The sequence below is a fragment of the Rhinolophus sinicus genome, linkage group LG01 (genome assembly GCF_036562045.2).
Source record: "Rhinolophus sinicus isolate RSC01 linkage group LG01, ASM3656204v1, whole genome shotgun sequence".
Classification (NCBI taxonomy): Eukaryota; Metazoa; Chordata; class Mammalia; order Chiroptera; family Rhinolophidae; genus Rhinolophus; species Rhinolophus sinicus.
In genome coordinates, this window is record NC_133751.1 from 80,378,283 (window position 1) to 80,399,807 (window position 21,525).

At 36.9% G+C, this 21,525-nt stretch overlaps 1 pseudogene; it reads left to right on the forward strand.

Annotated features, from left to right (window-relative positions):
* Positions 1–2,756: 2,756 nt before the first annotated feature.
* LOC109460787 (60 kDa heat shock protein, mitochondrial) lies at positions 2,757–4,447 on the forward strand (annotated as a pseudogene).
* Positions 4,448–21,525: the final 17,078 nt, after the last annotated feature.

Genomic DNA, 21,525 nt, shown 5'->3' on the forward strand with positions numbered 1-21,525 from the left:
AGAAAGTTATTAAAGAAAAAAGTTTATTCCAAACACATTCCAACTAGGCTATATATTAAGTTGGTGCAAAAGTAATTGTGGTTTCAAAGGTTAAAAATAATTGCAAAAATCACAATTACCTTTGCACCAACCTAATATGTTTCCTATAGCTTCTCTTCAGCATCTTCCTCCCTTCATGCAAGGATCTACCTGTACCATTTACTTATACCTCCTCATAACTCAGCAGGAATACATTATTAATGATCAGTTTTACTTGGTGTACATCAAACATTTTAATAAACTGCTTGGAAGAACTTCAGTATCTAAATCCTACAGTACATTTTTTTTTTTCAAAACGTATCTAAATTGTGAGTTTTTTAAAAGCCTCATCAAATAGACCTAGAAAAATTTATTAATTTATAGATCCTATGAAATTCCAGGATTCCATTCATTTCATTTAATATTGACTTTACAATACCCTAGGAGGCTCATTTCTAGAACTGACTCAGTCACTAGCTTGGTTGTGTGAATTTGAACAAGTTGTCCAATCCCTTTGGATCTCAGATTTCTTTTTTTAATCTGCAAAACATAATGGCTAAATAAAACAATTTTCATATGGCCTTCTAAGTTTATTTCCCTAATTTTTTAAATAAGCTATTTAAGATCACCAACTCATATAATAAAATACATCACACCTGTAGATTGCAATTTTGTCTTAGGTTATCTAAGGATTGCAGAGTTTGAGGTAGGAGAATGAAAACTTTCCACTCAGAAATATTTTATTTAATAGAAATTTACTTAATAGAAATGACAAACAGTGTAACAACTTGATAATTTCAAATAACATAGAATGGATAAACACCAAGTTAGATATTAACAATATGCCATGCCTTCTTTAAAGGAAACTGAACTATTATTGAACGTCATCTAAAAATTTGTCCTGTAGTTGAAAACTTATTTTCAGCCACCTACATTCTAATTCAGAGTTAATGCTACATACTGTAAAGGGAAGTATATTGGTGGAGTTGGGAACAACAGTTAAAGCAATTCACATGTAGCTGAAACACAGCCAAGAATGTAAATTCAGTTGCATCATTTAATCTGTAAGGAGATTAGAGGAGGGCATATGGTTCCACTCCCTAATGCTGAAAGGAGAGAATTCTCTGAATACACTGAAATAAAGACTAGGTCTTACATGATGCTTCTACATGGGAGTAAGCAAACATTTAAATTTGACAGAAATCAGTCTGTTTGGTGAAAATCACTCCAAAGGCCTAAAAAAAAAACCTAAGCAATGTCCTTGATGAAGTACAATGAATTCTGCTTCTTGCCATTCCTGTCCCCTTCTAAATCTTTTTCCTGGTCCCTTGAATTGGCAGACTTACCCACAATGTTTTACACCAGAATTGTTCATTCTGCCGTTCTGTTTGTCCAAAGAGAATGTGATCAGCTAATCTGGAGGTGTGGAGCCCAGGAATCTGTGTTTTAAAGAAGCTTTCACGTGATTATAATGTACACGCAAGTTTGAAAACCACCACATGGAGATTTCATGGTTTCTCCATGCTTCCACCCACCCTCCATCCCACAAGAGTAACAAGGCTTAAATTGACTAGAGATATTAGATCTAGTTTCTAATTTCAGTTGAGTTTCTAATTTCAGTTGGTTCTAGTTTAGTAACAGAATCAGAAAAAGATCTGACATACTGTTTTCTTATCATTATTAAAATCCTCTAAAACATCACTACTAAAATCTAAGCATTCATTCCAATCAATTGAATAGAATAGTTCAAGAAGTATCTGTTGATTTTACAATCTTATCTTCCAGACAATCTTTGAATTAAATGGAAAGGTGAAAATGAATGTATTCTTTCATATTAAGAAGAACCCTTGCAATATGCCATCCCAGATGTGAAAGGAAGAAAAAAATCTGCCTCTGTTATCTCCTTTGCATAACTAAAAGTAGCAATAACTCTCCAGAAATTTTAACTTCCAGTCGACAAAAGAGCTATGTATAACAAAAATAAGATATTAATTTTCACCTATGTGATGAAGACTAAAAAGAATGATGTATCAGTAAAAACAAATTCAGCTTTGAATAGATTAAACAAGTTAGAAATGTATTTGCCTCCCATGCAACAGTCTGGAGGCAGGCAGTCTGGATCTCACAGTGCAGCTCCTGGTGTCAGGGATTCAGGCTCTTTCTATCTTGTTGGTACACCTGTGGCTTTCAAACTGTGGAAATCATGATCCAAAATGGCCACTAAACCATCTGCCACATCTGCATTCTGAGCAGCAGGTATGAAGATGGGGAAAGAAGACGTGCGCCTCATTTAGAAAAAAACATTCTGGAAACTACACATACCATTACTTTTAGATCCCATTATTTTTATTTATACATACCATTATTTTTAGATCCCATTTCTAGAACATCTAGCTGCAAGAGATGCTGGAAGAAGAAATTGTTGTTCCAAGCAGCCTTGTGTCCAACTAAAAGGAAGGAAATGCAGGGCAACTCTCTATTGAGACTGAATTGCAAATAACAACAAGTGTTGGCAAACGTGTAGGGAAATAGGCTTTTTTCTTTTTCCTTTTTTTAACATTGCTGGTAAGAGTGTAAATTGGTACACTGTTCCTATGATAAACTTGGCAATATGCATCAAACACTTTAAACATGACCCCAACACTTTAAGGAAGTTGTCCTAAAAAATAAGATACGTGCACTCATTCACAGCTGTGGCCTGCCTCACTGCCCACAAGCCCTGCCACTGCCCCGCAGAAATGCTTCAATTACACAAAGTCCTTAGCCAGATTAGGCCAGTGTCCAGGATACTGGCTCTTCATCTCACTCAAGCTTATGCCAAAGATGTCAAATTTGATGCAGATTCCAAAGCCTTAATGCTTCAAGGTGTAGACCTTTTAGTTGATGCTAGCCATTACTCTGGGGCCAGGGAAGAACAGTGATTATTGAATAGAGTTGGGGAAGTCCCAAAGTTACAAAAGATAGTGTGACCATTGACTTAAAAGATAAATATAAAAATATTGATGCTAAACTTGTTCAAGATGTTGCCAATAATACAAATGAAGAGGCTGGGGATGTGGCACCACCACTGCTCCTGTACTGGCACGCTCTACTGCCAAGGAAGGCTTTGAGAAGATTAGTAAAGATGCTAATCCAGTGGAAATCGGGAGAGGTGTGATGTTAACTGTTGATGCTGTAATTGCTGAACTTAAGATGCAGTCTAAACCGATGACAACCCCTGAAGAAATTGCTGTTTGCTATGATTTGTGCAAATGGAGACAAAGAAATTGGCAACATCATTTCTGATGTAATGCAAAAGGTTGGAAGGAAGGGCGTCATCACAGTAAAGGATGGAAAAACACTAAATGATGAAATAGAAATTATTGAAGGCATGCAGTTTGATCGAGGTTATATTTCTCTATACTTTATTAATACACCAAAAAGTCAGAAATGTGAATTCCAAGATGCCTATGAATAAAAAGAAAATTTCTGGTGTCCAGTCCATTGTACCTGCTCTTGAAATTGCCAATGCTCGCTGTAAGCTCTTGATCATAACTGATGAGGATATTGATGGAAAAGCTCTAAGTGCACTTGTTTTGAATAGGCTAAAAGTTAGTCTTTGGGCTGTGGCAGTCAAAGCTCCAGGTTTTGGTGACAATAGAAAGAACCAGTTTAAAGACATAGCTATTGCTACTGGTGGTGCAGTGTTTGGAGAAGAAGGATTAACTCTAAATATTAAAGATATACAGCTTCATGACTTAGGAAAAGTTGGAGAGGTCATTGTGTCCAAAGATGATGCCACGTTCTTGAAAGGAAAAGGTGACCATGCTCAAATTGAAAATCACTCAGCAGTTAGATATCACAACTAGTGAATACGAAAAGACAAAACTAAATGAATGTTGGCAAAACTCTCAGATGCAGTAGCTGTGCTAAAGGTTGGTGGGACAAGTGATATTGAAGAGAATGAGAAGAAAGACAGAGTAACAGATGCCCTCAATGATACATGAGCTCCTGTTGAAGAAGCATTGTTCTGGGAGGCGGTTGTGCCCTACTTTGGTGCATTCTGGCCTTGGACTCATTAACTCCAGTTAATAAAGATAAAAAATAAATTGGTATAGAATTTATTTTTAAACCCACTCAAAGTTCCTGTAATGACCATTGCTAAGAATGCAAGTGTTGAGGGATCTTTGATAGTTCAAAAAATTATGCAGATTATCTCAGAAGTTGGTTATGGTGCTGTGCTTGGATATTTTGTGAATATGGTGGCTAAAGGAATCATTGACCCAACTACGGGTGTAAGAATTGCTTTATTGGATGCTGCTGGAGTGACCTGACCTCTCTGTTAACTACAGTAGAACCTGTAGTCACAGAAATTCCTAAAGAAGAGAAAGACCCTGGAATTGGCGGAATGGGTAGAATGGGAGGCGGTAAGGGAGGTGGCATGTTCTAGAACAGTGCTTTACCATTATTAATGAAAACTGTGAAAGGAAGCTCAAGGCTATGCTCCTCACCTAAAACTTCAGAAAAGTTAGTTGAAGGAGATGACTGAAGGAAAGCCTGGCTGATGTTTAAGAAAATCACTATAAACATCAGTTACTGGTTTCAGTTGACAACATATAATGGTTTACTGCTGTCATTACCCATGCCTACAGATAATTCATTTTGTGTGTTTTTAATTAAAGTTTATTGGGTTGCAATTGTTAGTAAAGTTACATAGATTTCAGGTGCACAATTCTGTAATACATCATCTATATATCACGTTGTGTGTTCACCACCCAGAGTCAGTTCTCCCTCTATCACCATATATTTGACCCCGTTTACCCCTTTATTTTGTATTTTTTAAGAAAAAGACATTTGAAGATTCCTGATAACTAAGTGCAAGAGCCATGTACCAAAGTGCTGCTTTCCACTTAAATCTCTGAAGCATTTTTACAACTATTCTGTTAAAATCAGGATTTTAGTGCTTGCCATCACCCGATGAGAAGTGAAGAAGCAGCTGTTCTGATGGCTCAGTTGGTTAGATCACGAGCTCTCAACAACAAGGTTGCTGGTTCAATTCCCACATGGGATGGTGGGCTGCACCCCCTGCAACTAAAGATTGAAAAACTTCAACTGGACTTGAAGCTGAGCTGTGCCCTCCACAACTAGATTGAACTATTACCTGGAGCTGATGGGCCATGGAGAAACACACTGTCCCCCAATATTCCCCAATAAAATTTTTTTTTATAAGCAGCTGTTCCGTGGAGAGTAAAAATAATTGTGTACAAAGTAGAGAAATACCCAATTATGTGACAACCTTTGTGTAATAAAAATTTATTTAAAGAGATATGTATTACTAAAATTACTAGATATGTCTTACTATACTTACTATAGTAAATTTTTTTGGTTATGGTAAAAAGCACAAAATTTACCATCTTAACCATTTCTAACTGTGCAGTTTAGTGGTATTAATTCCACACTGTTCTGCAATCAATCTCCAGAAAGCTTTCATTTTACAAAACTAAAACTCTATACCCATTGAAAAACTACTCATTCCCTGCCTCCACCCCACCATCCCCAGGCCCTGGCAACCACCATTCCACTTTCTGTCTCTGAATTTGATTACTTTAGGTACATGATATAAATGGAATTACACAATATTTGTCCTTTTGTGTCTGGCTTATTTCACCTATAATAATGTTCTTAAGGTTTGTACACGTTGTAGTGTGTGTCAGAATTTCCTTTCTAAGACTGAATAATATTCTATTGTATGTATAGAGCACATTTTGTTTATTTATTCATCTGTTGATGGTCACTTGGGTTGCTTCCACCTTTTGGATTCTTTGTTGAAATGTCTGTTCAAATCTTCTGCCCATTTTTAATTGGATGTTTTCTTATTGTTGAGTTTTGAGATTTGTTTACATATTCTCATGTTGGATGTGATTTGCAAATATATTCTCCCACACTGTAGCTTGTTTTTGATTCTCTTTACAGTGTCTTCATAGAGCAAAAATTTTTAATTTTGTGAATTTTAATATTTAATAAAATATTTATCAATACTTTCTTTTAGGGATGCTACATACTTTTAAAGTAATATCTAAGAATTTTTGTCCTAATTCAGTCACGAAGATTTTCTCTTATGTTTTTTTTCTGAAAGTTTTAAAGTTTTTGTTTTTTTTTACTGTATATTGTTTTTAGGATCCATTTTGAGTTAATTTTTATATAAAGTATGAGATTTAAGTCAAAGTTCAATTCTTTGCCTATAGCTGTCCAATTGTTCCAACACAAATTGTTGAAAATATTACACATACTCCATTAAGTTACTCTTGTACCTTTATCGAAAATCAATCAGCCATAAATATGTGGGTCTATTTCTGGACTCTATTGTTCTTCATTGATCTGTGTGCCTATCCCTTTGTTAGTATGACAGTATCTTTATTACTGTAAATTTATCGTTAAGTCTTTAAAGTAGACAGTGTGAGTCTTCCACTTTATTCTTTTTGAAATTGAGATAGTCTACTTTCTTTGCCTTTTCATATAAATTTTAAAATCGCATTTTTGATATCCACAAAAATCCTACTAGAATTTTTGTTGGAATTGTACTAAATCTATAGGTCAATTTGGGGAGAACAGACATCTTAACTATATTGAGTCTACTAATTTACAAACACAGTGCATCTCCATTTATTTAGTTTAAAAAAGAAAATTTTTTATCATCATTTTATAGGTTTCAATACATAGATCATGCACATCTTCTTAGATTTATACATAAGCAGTTCTTATAGAGCTGTCATATATGGTGCTGTTTTTTAATGTTACTTCCAATTAGTCACAGCTAGTATATAGAAATACAATTGATATCTTTATGTTGTCTTTGTAACCTGTAAACTTGTTAAAGTCACTTATTTATCCCAGGAACTTTTTTTGCAATTTTCTTGAAATTTTCTGTATAGGTAACCATGTCATCTATAAATAGAATTTTTTTTAAATTATTTTTTTCAATTACAGTTGACATTCAATATTGTTTTATATTAGTCTCATGTGCATAGCATAACAGCTAGATATTTATGTAATTTATGCAGTGATCTCCTGGATTAGTCTAGTACCCACCTGGCACTATACATAGTTGTTGTAACATTATTGACTCTATTCTCTATGCGGTACTTTACATCCTTGTGACTATTTTGTAACTACCAATTTGTATTTCTTAATTCCTTTACCTTTTTCACCCAGCTCCCCAAACCTCCTTCCCTCTGGAAACCATCAGTTTGTTCTCTGTATCTATGAGTTTGTTTCTATTTTGGTTGTTCACTTATTTTATTCTTTAGATTCCACATGCAAGTGAGATCATGTGGTATTTGTCATTCTCAGTCTGACTTATGTCACTTAGCATAATATAGTCTACATCCATTCATGTTGTTGCAAATGGTAAGATTTCAGTCTTTTTTATGGCTGAGTAATATTCCATTGTACATATGTACCACTTCGTCTTTATCCAAATGTCTATCGATGAGCACTTGGGCTGTTTCCACATCTTGGCTATTGTTAATAGTACTGCAATGAACATAGGGATGCATTTATCTTTGAATTTGTATTTTGGATTTCGTTGGTTAAATACCCAGAAGTGAAATTGCTGGGTCATAACGCAGTTCTATTTTTAATTTTTTGAGGAAACTCCAAATCTTTTCCATAGTGGCTGCACCAATTTGCAATCCCACCAACAGTGCATGAGGATTCCCTTTTCTCTGCATCCTTGCCAACACTCGTTTGTTGATTTATTGATGAAAGCCATCCTGACAGGTGTGAGCTGATATCTCATTGTGTACTTTAATTTGCATTTCTCTGATGATTAGTGACACTGAGCATCTTTCCATATGTCTATTGGCCATCTGTATGTCCTTTTTGGAAAATGTCTATTCAGGTCCTCTGCCCATTTTTAAATTAGATTGTTTGGGGTTTTTTTGGTTTGACTTGTATGAGTTCTTTATAAATTTTGGATAACATCTTATTGGGTATATCACTGACGAATATCTTCTCCCATTTAGTAGGCTGTCTTTTCATTTTGCTGATGCTTTCCTTTGCTGTGCAAAATTTTTTTAGTTAGATGTAGTCCCATTTGTTCATCTTTTCTTTTGTTACTCTTGCCTGAGGAAATAGATCAGAAAACAATATTACTAAGCGCAATGTCAGAGAGTTTACTGACTATGTTTTCTTCTAGGAGTTTTATGGTTTCAGGTCTTACATTTAAGTCTTTAATCCATTTTCAGTTTATTCTTCTGTATGGTGTAAGAAGGTGGTCCAGTTTCATTTTTTTTTTTTTCATGTATCTGTTAAATAAGGTGATTTTTATTTCCTCATTTCCATCTATATGCTTTTTCTGTCTTTTACTTGTCTTACTGTACTGGCTAAAACTTTCAGTACAATGTTGAATAAGAGTTGACAGTACATTTTTGTTTTTGAAAGGACTTAGTCTTTCACCATTAAGTATTGAGTTAGCTATGGCATTTTTATAGAGGTTTTTTTTAACTGGGTAAGAAAGTTCCCTTCTATTCTGAGTTGAAGTGTTTTTATGATAAATTAGTGTTGAATTTATGAAATGCTTTTTCTGCATCAATTGATATGATGGTGTGATTTTCCTTTCATGTATGAATGTAATGGATTACACTGATTGATTTTCAAAACTTGAACCAACATTGCATGCTTCTAATTAATCCCACTTGGTTGTTATGTATTACCGTCTTCTGAATATCATTGGATTTGCTAATACTTTATCAAGTATTTTTGTGTATATGTGCATGAAGGCTATTGGTCAGTAGTTTGTTTTTTTTATTTTATTATTTTTTTTGTTTTTTTAATCTTGTTATCTCTTTGAAGGTTTTTGGTATCAGGTTAGTTACTAACTACATAAAATGACTTGGAAAGTGTTCCCTCTTCTATTTTCTGGAAGAGACTGTGTAGAATTGGCAGTCATTCTTCTTTAACTGGAAGAATTCACCAGTGAAATCATCTGGGCCTGAAGATTTTTGGGGGGGAAGGAGGAAAGGGAAGGGTTTAAATTATAAGTTCAATTTCTTTAACAGTTATAGGATTATTCAAATATCTATTTTATACTGGGTGAGTTATGGTAGTTTGTGCTTTTTGAGGAATTGATTCATTTCAACTAAGCTGTCAAATATATGTGTATAGAGTTGTTTGTAGTATTTCCTTATCCTTTGATATCTGCAGGGTCTGTAATGATAACTCTTGTTTTAAGTAATTTGTCTTTTATCTCTCTCATTTTTAAATACTATTAGTCTTACTAGATGTTTATCAATTTTACTAATCTTTTCAAGGAAGCAATTCTTTGTTTCACGACTTTCTCTATAGCTTTTCTGTTCTCAAGTTCATTTATTTCTGTTTTTATCTTTATTCTTTCCTTCTCCTGCTTGCTTTGGGATTATCTTGCTATTTCTTTTTCTTTCTTAAGATGGGAGGTTAGATTTTGATGAGAAATTTTTCTCCTCTCTAAGGTATTTGGTGCTATAAATTTCCTCTTAATCCTGCTTTAGCTGCATCCACAAATTATCATCTGCTGTATTTTCATTTTCAATGTATTTTTTAAATTTCTTTTGAGATTTAGCAGCATGGCAGATGCTAACTGTCAGGGCTATGTGGTCTACACTTATAATGATTTATATAAGAAATAAAATTATATAAAACATACTGACAATTATTTCTTGGTAATAAGATAATGTTTTCTTTAAAATTTATTCTTCTGTAATTATTTTCATATAAATTATGAAACTAAAAATGGGGATTACAAAATTCATATGATGTTGACCCACATTAAATTGCAATATTTGACTTATTTAACCTACAAAAACTTTAGTTTCATACAATTCAACCTAATAATTCTTATCGTATGATGCATGTACTTCTCCTTTAATCACTGATTCTCAATATCCCATTTTAGGATTTAGGATAAGAAAGGAAGTAAATAAATGTGTGATTCAGAGCAGAGTCAGCAATATGACTCAGGACCAGGTAAGGTCATAAGTCCCCTAAGTTCCTCAGAGAAGAGAATAAATTCTTGAGAGTGAGTTAAAAGAGAAAGATGAAGCCTCACCTGGCCAGTTCAAGTTCTCTAGAATGTTCCGGAAAACTTGGTATCAGAATGGATAAGAAGATAATACCAAAAATCTTCTTCAGGTAAAAGCTACTCACTCCATTTCCAGTTACAGATAATTAGGTATATAAATGGAACTAGCTAGATAGAATCTGTGTCTGTGGCTTACAGTATAACATTAGGCAAATTTGTGTGGTTTTTTTTTTTTTAATCTTATCTGTAAAGTAGAGATAATAATGCCTTACTTGTAGTGTTGTTTCAGAGATCTCAGCAGATAACATATGTTGACAAAATTAGAGGCCCAGTATATTTTGGTTCCTTCTTCCTTAGTCTCTAAGGAAGTCACTGCTTTGGAAAACCCTAGAGTTAGAGGAGGGGTATATGTCTCGGGTTCAAGCATGGACTTTGGAACCACAGTGCCAATGTTCAGACCTCATTAACCATGAGACCTTTGGAAAATTACATAACCTCTCCATGCCTAAGTTTTCTTTCTGTGAAAACGTGTAACAATACTGTGTACAGCCTAGGGTTGGTGAGAAAATTAAATGAGCCAATATATGTAATGTGCTAAGAACACTACCTGGCATATTGTAAGCTCTATATAAGTGCTATTTTATTAGTAGTATGAGAAAATGGGTTGGGATTAGAGAAAATTTTGTTTTGAAGAGAAACGAAGTCCAGAGGCGGATGAGAAAGGAAGAGGAGGGGGAAGAGGAGCAGGAGGGGAATGAGGGGGGGGAGAAGGGGGGGAGAAGGTATAAGGGATGGAGAAGAGAGAAGAAGAGGAGAGAAAGAAAGAGAAGAGAGGGGAAGGGAGGGGAAGGGAAGGGAGGAGAGAAAAATATTTTAAAATATTCCTTTTCTTTTTCTAAGAAGTTGGGAGGAATAATACTAACACTGTGCCCGACAGGAAGCTTGCTACATGACATGTCTCTGGTAATGACATCTTAGAGTATTTTTAATGTTTGTTTTTGAAGGAAAAAAGTAGCTAATGAGGTAAGTCTAGAGAAAAAGGGTTTCACAATCAATGAGTGAGAATATAGGTGAAATGGAGAGCAAAAGGAGAGGGGAAAGCTGCTATGCAGTAATCTCACAGCCATTGTGGATTCTGTTTCAGAGAAGTGAGATTGTGAGCGACAGATAATCACTTCATTTACTTCTTAGGTCTCTGGAGACAGTCTTTGATGTAAGAGTATCTTTGAGGATCTCCTTAGTGATTTTTCCTCTTAATAGATTGATGTATTCATAGTACACATTGAGAAAATTGGTTTTTCTTTGCCTCCCGCATGCATAACCTTTAGGTTTTCTTTTTAATAATTGTTGGCAACTAGCTCAGCATGACAGTATTGAACACAAATACCACTGATGATGATGAATGGATGGAGGAATGTGGGATACTGAAAGGGTAACACATTATGTCTATGTAATTGCTTCATCTCCCTTAGGATAGACAAAGTTCAAAGAAATGTGAACATAGATGACTCACAAGACATGTTCTTTGGAGTTACCCAGAATTCATTTCTCTAATTACGTTAACCTTTTCTCCCTTCCTCACTCATCACAAGTGCAGTCCCTGTTCAGGGTGTCCTGTCAGGGTGTTCAGCCACTTAACTTTCACACTTTTCTTTATTGCAGCATTTTCCCAAAGACAGAGCACTTAGAAACACTAAAGTGGCTGGAAAACATCCGTTTGAAATTGGGCTTTCAACATTTTTTCAAATATATGATAAGCAGTTTCATTTTAAGTATCATTCCTTTTAAGTATCATTACAATTTCATTGTAATATTTCCCATCGTTATGTTACTAATATGAGTTTTGAGAAGCCCACAGTAATTTGATGTTTTCTTTCTAGTTAACAATTGTGTGGGAAACTGTTTTGGCTAAAAACTACCTTTGAAAAGCCAGATTCCTAAAACAGCCTAGTTGGAATGGTATTCTAATTAATATTATTTCCCAACAAATGACATGTTCAACACATGGTTATCCAGAAACTTCCTGAAACTTATATTGCCTGGGAGCTGACTGCATAATGAGGCAGCCCTCACTATTGTAGAGGACTTTGAACATTTAGATGGTTCTTCTTGGTCTTGAGCTGAAGTATTTACCTGGTAACCTCACAGGGTATACTTCTTCCTTGGACTGTCTGGAAACTGCTGTTACATTGCCCCTTTTGACAAGCTTCTATCCCATTTCATAAGAAGTGGTCACTAGACAGACCATCATTTTGGCTAAACATCCTACACATCTTGAGTCTGATAACATTGCTTGTGAACTCTGACACTAGACTTAGATGAAATATGCCAACACAATCTATTGGTCAGAGCAGTTAGATTTCAGCAGCACATTTACCATTTCTCTGCTGAATCCTGTTTTTCTCTGTCAGAAGTCTGAGGTTGTGGTAACCATTTTAGAAGCAGCTTATTTCTGTTCAAATACAGATTATGACTAAAAACCCTTGTCCATGTTCATATAAACTATTATAAAGCCAGTTCTTTCCCTACCTGTTGTTTTCTGTCCCTTGTTTTAAAAAATCTAAAGGATCTATTCTATTGGCTTAACTCTTATACCATGCGGAGGGCATCAAAACATGTACATACTTGGGTTCAAACTTTAACTTGCTCAACTTATGGTACGGCCCTGGGCAAGTGAATTGATGTCCCTATGCCGCAAGTTCCCCATCTATACAATAAGAATTAAATGAGCTAATAATATATGTAAAGCACAGAGAAGAATGAATAGTTTACAGCTATTATTTTATATTTAGCTGTTTCTGTCAGCATTTAGTCACCTGTAGACTAGAACACCATGATTTCTATTCATTCACCCAAGTCATTAATAAAAACGCAAAGAGGATACTAAGACAGACCCACAAAATTTCCCTCAGATTTCACTTTCAGTTTGAGTTCCAAGAATAGAGTGGATATTTGCCTATCTTTCTATCTGGAATGTTGGAAGCAGCAGCTTCATAAAGTCATGAGTGTCGCGTCCAGAGCAACACAGGCAGTGAGCGAACGAGAAGGGGCGGTGAAGGGTTAAGAAAGTTATGAAACAGGGGCCAAGGGTCTCACAGCCTCAAAGGACTGAGAGCCCCAAATCGGGCCACCTTGTGGCTTTTATTGATGCACACACAAGAAAGCAACATTGTTTTCTCCAAGGTCTGTGAATTTCACACATTATACTAAGAAAGTGATTTGAACTAATTACCCCTGCCTACAAGCAGCTGAACCGTCAATTTCAGGATGTACCTCCCCAAGAGACAAAAACTTTATGCTGAAACTTACTGAAATGGATAGATGAAGAACTGATGTTATTACACCATTGAATCTCTTCCCAAGCAGGTGGCGGGAAGGAATGCAGCCACAAAGGCATAAGCTCTCCTTAACGGGGGAAGGTGGGAGTCTATCCCAGCTCTATCAACCCCATGGGTTCTCCTGCTGGTCCCCACTCGACTGTGCCTGGCTTGAGTTGTTTCCCCCCCCCCCCGTGGGGAATCTTACCCGTCATTGGCTAACCAGCCATCCTCGGGGCCAAACAGGGAGACATAAGGTGCAAGCACAAAGGTGAAGCAAAGTCCCTGAAAGGATCCGACTCACAGACTCTCCTTTCTTTAGGGGTAGGCATGAGGGGACAGATGGGTAGGCTGCTGCGTGACAACACATGAGGAGAGCTATAGAGATAGCAGCACAGCAGATCTAGCAATGAGAAGGCCATCGATTTCCTTCCTCAGCCTCCCAAGTCTTCCATCACCTAACGTGGTATAGAGAGCATTTGAAAGTTCCCCTGTGCTCTGAGCAAAATGTGGGGTTTTGGTGAGAGTACTCTAGAGAGAGCAAGATGATGTGCCTATCCAGAATTCTGCAGTCTAGATAAAGGGTGCAAATTGGACAGATGCAGGGTGGATAGTCTACCACTAAAGTTTGGATTAGGACTTAGCTGTGTCTTTGCAGATTGCAAAGGCAGGGGCAGAGCAGAAGCTGGTTTGATGCCTATAAACCATCCAATTGCCAATGAAGTGTCAATACTATAATCACCCATGCCAAGCACCATACCAGAAGAGTTACCTCTGGAGCAAAAGGCTAGCAAGGAGGACTGTAGATCAAAACCTAAAAGCAGTCAACTCCCTCCCAGTGATGCCTTGCGGCAGTTGTATTATGTGATCAGGTATATGAGAAATGTGATCAGAAGGCAGTTGTATAGACCCTTCTGATCACATTTCTCATATACCTGAATTTTTCTGAACTATTGTAATTTCATGAAATTAATATGCTGCATAATTAAAGACTACACACACACACACTCCCTAATGTTCCCACTACTATCTCTTTTTTTATATAATAGTGCTCTTTTATCCCCTTACCATTATAAAAGGGTTCAAGGGCACTCCTACAATTGTATCAGAGTAAAAAGCACATATTACTTAACTATTGTAGATAAGGTACACAAATACACCACTTATACTGAAATGGCTTTATACCAAATACACTAAAACACAAATATACCAAAATTTTAATACTATTTCAGGGGGTTCACAGGGCTTTCTGAAGCATACTTACAGCTTCTCTAGAAGTCAGTAAACCTCAAGGTTACAAATTTCTCATCTAAACATTGATCCATGGGTTGCAGTCGTTCTAACAGTATGCCTTTCATCTTCTCACTCTAGGGCCAGAAATTGTCACAAGCCTTCTTTTGCTCTCCAGAGAATCAAGGGTACCATGTATATGCCAGGATGCTCTTTGGTCTTAATCTGATATATTTAACATGTTCTAAGATGAGGAAGTCACTGTACAAACAGGTTAGTTAGCAAGGAGTTGGGTTTTGAACCCAGATTTTCATTCAACTCTAGATGATATGCTCTTTCCACAGCCCTACCACATCCCTAGACTTGCTATGCTTCCCTAATGCCTTTCTCAATCTCAGTCCTGGCATGACAAAAAAAGGTGCCAGCTTCCCAAAGAAGTCTTTGTTAAATACCTCTTGGCATTTTAATATTTCAGATCTCACATTTATATAAAGTCATGAAAATATTGGCTCATGATGCAGAGCTCACCCTTGAATTCATAATTACTGTATGGGAGGGAGAAATTTCATCCTATTTAGTATTTGATGGTCTCAAAACAGGGAAAATGTTTTACATCAATCACAAAATTTAAATTTTTCTCTTTTCCTCTCCTGTTTCTGGGCAGGTCTTAATTTGACCCAGTAATCTGAACTATTTGGCATGTGACTTTGAAACAATAGTTTTCTACCCTCTTTTTAGTCATAACTCTTTTTTAAATTCTTTAGTTTTTCTATCCTTATTGAGGCAGACCAGTCTTTTTCTCCACATTCCAGTCAGGGGAGTGGATTCCCAGACAGGAACCATTTCTCTACAGTGCTGTGATTGTGAGACAGTGTTCTCTTCTCAAAGCTGCTTGCTTAATCATAAACTGCAGTTCTGTGATGTTGATAATAGAACCAAATACCTTCCTCTCCTTGAAGCAGAAGGAAAATCTTGCTATTTATGATGCATGTAAATGACATCTACAACATTGTATATGACACATATGCATGTAGGGATGAAGTAGAAAGCTGAAACTTGGGTATCCTCACAGTCCTGGAAGTGGACTCTGACAGAATGACAAAGTAAGAGAAAAAGGGACTTTGCTATGAATAGGAGAAGGGCTGGGGTAATATCAAAGGTACTTAGCAGCTGGTATGGCACAGACCTCTATCAGAATGGCACCCTAGAGGCCTCCAGGGTTACGAGTTTAGAGGCTGGAGAGTAGGGAGGTCTGCAGAGTCCTGGGGGCGGGGCCGTGATGGTGAGGACGCATTCAGGGGCCTTATAGACAATGGCTACTTACTTACTGCATGGAAATAGTTCAGACAAAAGTCTTAACCTGCTGCATATCAGCTTGGTGAAAGAGAAGGGTAGGTGATCAGACATCCCAGGGTGCCAGGACAGTTTACACCTGTTACTCCAGTGTCATTATTGACTGCTCCTTCTTAGAGAATCATGTTAGGTCCTTGTGCCCTTGAATTAGGATGACCATATACTACATCTGAAAGTATCCCTGATTGAACAAGATATGATATAGTTACCCTAATAAAAGGACACAAAGACAAAATATGATTCCCTTTGAAGCAAAAAGTCATAGGCAGGGGAAGACCTTGGCCTCCAGAAGGAGGAAAAAAATGGTAACACAGAGAAAACATTCCTATCAATCACCCAACAAAGACTGTGGGTGTGTGAATACCAGTTTTCAGGGTAATCCAGAGTGTCAAGGACATAGCTGAAGACAGCCCAGGATAACAGAGCTGCCCATAGATCCCATTGCCAAGGCTTCAGAAAACGTCAGAGCTAGAGGAAAGGCAGAACACACAGGGAAATTTGGCGAGGACAGCCCTTCAGCCACAATAAGCAAAAGCTAACCCAAAGGGGCTGGCCCGGTGGTTCAGGCAGTTAGAGCTCCATGCTCCTAACTCTGAAGGCTGCCGGTTTGATTCCCACATGGGCTAGTGGGCTCTCAACCACAAGGTTGCCAGTTCAATTCCTCGAGTCCCGCAAGGGATGGTGGGCAGCGCCCCCTGCAACTAGAAACGGCAACTGGACCTGGAGCTGAGCTGCGCCCTCCACAACTAAGACTGAAAGGACAACAAATTGAAGCTGAACGGCACCCTCCACAACTAAGATTGAAAAGACAACAACTTGACTTGGAAAAAAGGCCTGGAAGTACACACTGTTTCCCAATAATAAATAAATAAATAAATAAAATTTTTTTAAAAAAGAGCTCTTCAGATTTTAAAAAAAAAAAAAGAAAGAAAGAAAAAAGCTAACCCAAAGAATTGCCTGGGCGGTGTTATATAGCCTTGGAGGTTGTGCACTACCAAGCTACAAGGGTGTCATTCCATAGACCATGATGTGAATGCCACTCTGTAGGGTGGAACAGTGCATATTCTACAAGTGGCAGTCTCAAAAGTAGCATTATTCCAGCTTCTCTGTGTCCACACATTGACCTAGTTTTTGATATACACACATTTCATTAAATTTCTTTTCTGAAACCCTTACAGACTGCTCAATCATTTGGATGATTTGTTCAGGTTATGTGCAAACAACTCCATGGTATTAAATAGTTGGCAACCTTGAAAAAGGGTAATCTCTTCATCCCACCATGAAGGAACAAAGTATGTCACAGACTGCATTTATAAAATAGGCAGGTAAGGTGACAAAGACTCATTAGGTATTCTCCCACAGTGTGGAACAATTCACAAAGTATACACTCTTACCAGTTCTCAGGCTCTATCACTTCCTTTGTACAATATTCTTTTACTTGACAAGGAGAGCCGTTAAAGAACATCACACATTATACAGTGGGCAAGGACAATCAAGGAGATTGCATTTATTATAATCCTGAAATCGTTAAAATAGGCATCTTTCAAATCATCATAGAAACTAAAGATGTACTAGTATATTTGAAAATCTCTCACAGATGGCAGGTACAAATGAGGAATTCATTTATGTTAATACGCTCAAATTGCAATGTCTTCAAGTCCCTACTTTCATTGCTAGAACTAAACAGAGAAGTAAAATTTTTCTCTAACAAAAGGGTCAAGGGTGACTGAATTAAAATGTAAATGAGGGATCTCAATGATCTAAATGATATTTTGACAGTTGTCAGGACCTGAAAAAAAAATAGAAGAGTTTATATGGTAGCTAGTAACTCTGAAGATCATACTTTGCATGTTCCCACCTTCATGCCTTTGTCTATACCATTCTCTTCTTCGATAGTGTCCTAACCTTTCAACCTACTGAAATCCTGTCTATTCTTCCAGGCCTTCTCTATGAAGATTTCCAGACTCCACCAACGGAATGCAATGACTACCTCTATTACATTGACACCTATTTCATAGGATGCACCAGACTCCACTTCGTATCATACATATTTGTGTGCTTACCCAGGCATCTCGAACAAGTTTCTTGAGCTTATTAGAAAGTGATTGCTAATTTATATTTATATCTTACTATATAGTATTGCGGGCAATATGTTTGACATGTTAGAAATTACTTAATATTTAATCAGATTAGGGAGTAGGGAATAGCAGTCTCACTATAACTCTATACTCAGGATTCATGAAAGGGGCTGTTGTACCAATTTATAACAAAGTCTTTTCAATAGAAAGTCCTCTTAGAATATGTCCAGTGTGAATATATGTTATATTTTGTTTCAGCAGGATTGTGGTACCTCCCTCCTTCATAAATACACATCAGTTAGGATTGCATTTGGCTCCAAATAACAGAAACCTGAGTATGTAGACTTCACTAAGCAGAGGTTTATTTTTTTTATTTTTATTCTGTCACATGGGTTTTAGAATATAAGCTAGTGGCAAAACCTGGAAATAGAAGGGTGATACCTGGAATTTAAACAACAAAGACTCACAATTCTTTCATCTGTACATTATTTATTCATCAAAGCTTTATTGTAAACATAGTATAGTAGTATCTATGGTCAAGGGACATTAAAATTATGTAAAATAATCCATTCTATCCATAAATAATTTAATAACTTAGGATGTAATCGCGTATGTAGGATGACAGTCACAGTTAAAATAAGCCTGGATCTTTTTTTTTTTTTTTTAATTTTATTTTATTAAATTTATTGGGTGACAATTGTTAGTAAAATTACATAGATTTCAGGTGTACAATTCTGTATTACATCATCTATAAACCCCATTGTGTGTTCATCACCCAGAGTCAGTTCTCCTTCCATCACCATATATTCAATCCCCCTTACCCTCATCTCCCACCCCCCACCCCCCTTACCCTCTGGCCACCACTAAACTATTGTCTGTGTCTATGAGTTTCTGTTTCTCATTTGTTTGTCTTGTTCTTTTGTTGTTTTTGGTTTATATACCACATATCAGTGAAATCACATGGTTCTCTGCTTTTTCTCTGACTTGTTTCGCTCAGCATTACTCTCTCAAGATCCATCCATGTTGTCACAAATGTTCCTATATCATCTTTTCTTACTGCCAAATAGTATTCCATTGTGTATATATACCACAACTTCTTTATCCATTCATCTATCGAAGGACATTTTGGTTGTTTCCATGTCTTGGCCACCGTAAACAAAGCTGCAATGAACATTGGAGCACACGTGTCTTTATCTCTAAATGTTTTCAGATTTTTTGGGTAGATACCCAGGAGAGGGATTGCTGGGTCATATGGCAATTCTATTCGTAATTTTTTGAGGAACCTCCACACTGCCTTCCATAACGGCTGCAGAAATAAGCCTGGATCTTAAGATCCCCATGATCTTAAAGGAATAGTCTATGAATCACTTCACAACAAGATTGAAAAAATAATCAAGCTCCTGGAAGGGATTCTCTAAAATCTCATGCATATGCTAAGAGAATCCAACAGTGTAAAGCGATATTTGTGATTTCCAGTCATTCTTCATAGTGTGTACGATGCCATTCGCTCACACTATGGAGGAAGTGTAGGTAGACTTCATGCAGTGGACATAGCAAACCAAGGTGAGGAGGAAAGGGGATGGGGCAAAATAGAGACACAAGCATGACTTTTGATAGAGAAATTGTCCCTTTTGGGGTATTGGTGGTAAAGGGTTATTCTAAGATGTACCAGTAGTTGAGAAGAATTGCCATCAAAACTCAGCTGATTTTGTCACAAAATTCTTGCATATTCATTAGAAAATTTGATGTTTTTATGTTGCCACCTGGCTCAGTAGAAATGAGCATTAGAAATGAGCATGTGTTTATGTTGCCACCTGGCTCCGGTTAGCTGTGCGCCAAGTCAATATATGCTCTTGGCCTTCTAATCAGTAGCTGTTAAAATGCAAACAGGCCTTTGGGATTCCAGGGACATGGGATGAAAGTATCCACTGACCGTCTGGCACACTGTGACCCACAGTAAGCCTAAGATAAAATCTAAGCAGCATGGGAAGTGTGGCATGGCAGAATGTTCCAGAATCCCAGTGAGGTTAAAGAACATTCCATTTATTTTTTAGGTACATGTTGTGACCTGGTCTTTGGAATTGTGAAAGCTGGATGGTAAAAGGGCCTTGGAGTCCTATTGTTCAATACGTAGACATTCACTTATTCGCATCTCCCAACTCCATTTTCAGCTCCAATTCTTAAATTCCAGCCCTTTCGCCTGGTATTCCCTTAATTTCTAAAACCCTAGCCTTTGTCATTATTGGTACATACCTTCTTAATTCTTCTAATGTCATTTTAACATCATTTTCAGAGTGGAATAAATGTTTGCGGTCAATCCACATATTTTTCACTGAAAATTAATCTCTCAGATTCTTCAAACCTTTGTGGGACTCCATTAAGCAAAGATGAGGAATGCCAATACATTCTCTGTACACTGAATTCGATCCTATACAACTCCAAAACCAGGGCCTGTGCACCTTTCAAAATATTCAAGGCTTGCATTTTTGCATGAAATTTCAGAAAAATGTAAGTGATAAAATGGACATTTACTAGCACAGTTTTAAAAGTAGCCATTAGTACCAAATAAAAATTTCATGACAGAAAAAAATAATGTACTTTTATTAGGTACTTGTTGCCTGCTGGTAGCAGGCTTTGGAAAGAATCCAGGTCACTGAGTGATATAAGCAAAATTCCGAGAATAACGTTGAGGCGGTGTAGTCAAGTGAAAAAAACACAAGCTCTCACATTAGACGTGCCTGGAGTCTCAACCCAGCTGGGTCCTGGCCTAATCACTGAACCGGCGTGCCCATATTTGAATAATTATACTTCCCTCACTGAGATGCCATGAGATGTCCACAATATGACGTATAAAATGCCTCACAGAGGTAGATGCTCACTAAATATGAATCCTCTGCCCTTTCTCTTCTGCCCAGGGTCCAGACACATGAGGATTTTAAATGTAAATCTGAAAAAGCCAAAGACACTAATGACCTCTCAGAGCCTGGTCATCAGAATTAAATCTTCTAACTCAATGGTTCTCAATATTTCCGCTTCTACTACTGAGAGGAGGCCACAGGTTTACTTCCATAAGGGGCCTCTCAAAACTTGTAAAGCTCCATCAGGCAATTCTGTTGGTACTTACCATCTCAATACAGTAGCTCATTTTATTCCATAGTCCATAAAATGATGTGTCATAATTTTTATGCAGCTTGTTTTTAAATCAAGTTGGAAACCTAACGGGGAAAAATTAGCATTCACTGGGTAAGATGTAGATCTCTGAGCTTCTTTGCATTTTTCCCTCCAAAGACATTTTAAATTCTCAAGATACCTTCAGTGACAATTCATGTTGTCTTCTCCTAAACATATTTTTTCTTGTCATTTATTAGCTACATCAAGTCCATGAAGACAATTTTTAAAGAAAGCTATTTAGAGACTACTTGCTCTACATTTCATGAATGTTAGCTATCTCTTATATTCATTTGGGTTGGGAAAATAAAGGTCGGGGTTATTT